Here is a 3,923-nt window from a genome sequence, read left to right as displayed (position 1 = left end):
TAAATATATTTTTTTGAAAATGTAAACTGTGTATGCATATATTTTGAAATGCATAAAAATATCACATAAATATCACACTATCTCTTTTTTAATTTTTTTGAGATTTTCATTAATTCATTCACTATTTGAGATTTTAATATCAAAAGATAATTGACCTCAAAATCAATATTACATAAGGTTACATAATTTATCCAAACTTTTCATAGTTTAATATTGCACTTTTATCTTCATAATATTTTTGTGTACATAATTTGAATGAACTTAATAATTTTATTAGTTAAATACAATAAAAAGTATGCATATAAACTAAATTTATTATTTATATGCTATGATACTTTTTAATCTGATTTTTTCAATAAAATGTAAAAATGAATTAACTTGTACTAAATTTATTATTTATATACTTTGCAATTTCTGTAACTATAAAAACGTCCTTTTTTTATAAAGTCAATTGATATATTAAAATAGAACACAGCAAGCCCTGATAGTTCAAACCTCACGAAGAAGATACTAATACAATTATTAAACATAGCATGTAGTCTCACATACTCTTGGACCAAATATACTAAAGAAGAACCCACTCACTACCTTTACTATTACAATCTTACATTACTTGGTCATAATTTAGAAAATTGAAGCTCACTAAGCAAATACTACAAATTAGCAAATATTACCTACACTAACACTGAAATATGGCATTACAGTTTGTTAGGAATATATGTGCATTAGTTTGATGATATGTTTAACAAAACACTTAAGTAGAAATCTAGTGTTTGTAGCCTCAACGGATAAGACCACTTTGGCTATCCGTTGATGGTGTAGCTTTACTTAGAAATAAGTCTAGTGTTGTAGCACATTTCAGTCTCTGAATTTGAGATATAATTCTTAAATGTTGAGGGAAATTATAAGTCATGTTGACTACTAAAGGATATGCAGATAGGAAGGCCAATTGTAAATATTTCATGCCTTGTAATTTTGTATAAATGAAATGGTGTCAACGGATAACTTAAAGACCTTCAAAGGATGAGAAACAAAGCTTCAACGGATGTCTCTAAAGCTTCAACGGATAACATCCTTCAACGGATGAGTGCATCAACGGATAGAGCTTTAACTGCTAACACATCAACGGATAAAGCCATCAACGGATGAAGGCTTCAACGGATGTTCTGTTAAATAGCAGTTGACAAGTGGTAGTTGTACCTACAAACAGAGGCACATGGGTTGACAGAGACAACTGAGATGTGGTAGCCTATTTCAGGAACATCAGAAAAAGAAGCCGTTCTACTCTAGTATAAAGAGGCAATAGTCAACAATGCACTGGAGTAAAATGGAGAAGAAACAAGTGGAGAACTTATTTTATTATTGTACTTTTTATCTTTGTCTTCACTTGTAAACTTGGTGTTATATAAACCAAGTAGCAGCTAGTAATTAGAAGAAGAATTTTTCCAGAGCTGTTTAGAAAAATCTTGAGAAAAATTATCTAGTTTGTACTAGGATGCAGCTGTGATCAACTTCTTGAATCACAGATTTTCTGAAATACCATCTCTGGTGGAACAACAAATCCACCAGAAAAGTTTTTAAGGTCTGTTGTGTTCTGTACTTTTGTGCTTGAATATATATCTGTCTGTATTAGCTTAAAGCAATTCACACACTTGTTTATCTTAAACACACAGCCTTTGAAACTGCTCAAAACTTGAAAAAGTTTTGAGATTTACATTCAACCCCCCTTCTGTAAATCTCATTGTTAGTTCACTAGGAATAACAATTGGTATCAGAGCAGGCTCTTGACACACAAAGAGTTTAAAGTTCTTGGAAACTAACAAAGATGAGTAAGAAGGATATTGGAGTAAAAATCCCAGTTCTTGACAAAGACAGTTATCACCATTGGAAGGTGAAAATGCACCTTCATCTACTCTCCCAAGATGAAGGTTATGTAAACTGCATTGAGAATGGTCCTCACATTCCCCACAAAGTAGCCACAGTTGCTACAGCCACAATTGTTGTTGGTCAATCCATTCCAAAACCTAGAGCAGAATGGACAATGGAAGACACAGAAGAAGTCCACAAGGATAAGAAGGCTATGAACATTTTGTTTAATGGTCTTGACAAGGATATGTTTGATAATGTGATAAATTACACAACTGCCAAAGAGGTTTGGGACACAGTTCAGCTACTGTGTGAAGGTACAGAACAAGTAAAAGAAAACAAAATGCAGCTTCTCATTCAACAGTATGAGTATTTTCATTTTGAAGAAAATGAATCTTTAAATGACACATTCAATAGATTCCAAAAGCTGTTGAATGGACTGAAGCTGTATGGTAGAGTGTACCGGGTGAAGGATTCAAATCTTAAATTTTTAAGATCCTTGCCAAAGGAATGGAAACCCATGACTGTCTCCTTGAGAAACTCTCAAGATTATAAGGACTTCACTCTTGAAAGATTATATGGAATCTTGAAGACTTATGAACTAGAGCTGGAACAGGATGAGGTATTGGAGAAGGGAAGAAAGAAAGGAGGTTCAGTTGCCTTGGTAGCTGAAAATGAGAAAGAATGCAGACAAGAAACTGTGAGATCAACATTAAACTCCAAAGATGGCACAAGCAAATCAGAATCAAGCAAGGGTAAGGAGCAAGTTGCTGAGAATGAAGACAACTCCAGCCAAGATGACTCTGATGGTATTGATGAGCATCTTGCATTTCTGTCCAGAAGATTTGCAAAGATGAAATTTAAGAAAAACACTAGAGCCACTAAACCTCATAAGAACATGGTGGACAAATCCAAGTTCAAGTGTTTCAATTGTGGTATAAGTGGACACTTTGCAAGTGAGTGCAGAAAGCCAACTTCTGAAAAGAAGAAATTTGACCAAGTAGATTACAAAAAGAAATATTTTGATCTGCTCAAGCAAAAGGAGAAGGCTTTCATTACTCAAGAAAAAGACTGGGCAGCTGATGGAGAAGAAGAGCATGAAGATGTGGAATATGTCAACTTGGCTCTCATGGCTGATTCTGAGGAAAATGAAGTTAGTTCATCAAGCAACCAGGTAATCACTACTGATTTAACACAGCTTACTAAAGAAGAGTGCAATGATGCTTTTAATGACATGTCTACTGAATTGTATCACTTGCGTGTGTCTCTTAAATCTCTTGCTAAAGAAAATAGTAGGATTAAAGAGAACAATCTGTTTTTAAGTAATAGAAATGCTGTGTTAGAAGATAAGTTGATTGACCTAGAGAAAACTAAGCTACATTGTATATCTGTTGAAAATGAACTAGCTGAATCTGTTAAGAAAGTAGAAATACTTTCTAATCAATTAGAGAGAGAGCAAGAGGTGATTAAAGCCTGGAAGACATCTAGGGATGTTAGTGCTCAAATTGTCAAGGTCCAAGGAATTGAATCATTTTGTGAGACTGCCTGGGATAAAAACAAAAAGAAAATGGAATTAATTGATGGGCTGTCAACGGATGTGGAATCAACGGATGATGAAAATTATCCGTTGAAGGAAGAAAAGGAGCATCCGTTGAAGGTTCCTCAATTAAAACAGGCAGATGTTTCTAAAAGTGAAAATCTAAAGAAACTCAACAAAAAGTTTGGTTCAACTTCCAAGAACTTTGTCAAAGAAGAAGCAAGCACATCCAAAGATTTCAGTAAGGTGAATATAGGACACATGACCTTAGAACAGTTAAAGAATAGGCTCAAAGTGGTTGAGGATAAAAAGGAAACTAAAAGGAAATCTAATAGAAATGGGAAGGTAGGGGTTAACAAACATAACAATTACACACCTGATAAGTATGCTCCTAGAAAAAGCTGTGTGCATTGTAATAGTGTTAATCATCTATCTGCTAATTGCAAATCTATTAAGAAAACTCCCATACCTGTACCCTCTTCCATGCCTAATATGTCTGCATCACCTATGCATGCTATGC

This window comes from Apium graveolens, chromosome 4 (genome assembly GCF_009905375.1).
Source record: "Apium graveolens cultivar Ventura chromosome 4, ASM990537v1, whole genome shotgun sequence".
NCBI classification, from domain to species: Eukaryota; Viridiplantae; Streptophyta; class Magnoliopsida; order Apiales; family Apiaceae; genus Apium; species Apium graveolens.
The sequence above is the reverse complement of the archived record's forward strand: the minus strand, read 5'-3'. Positions refer to the sequence as shown.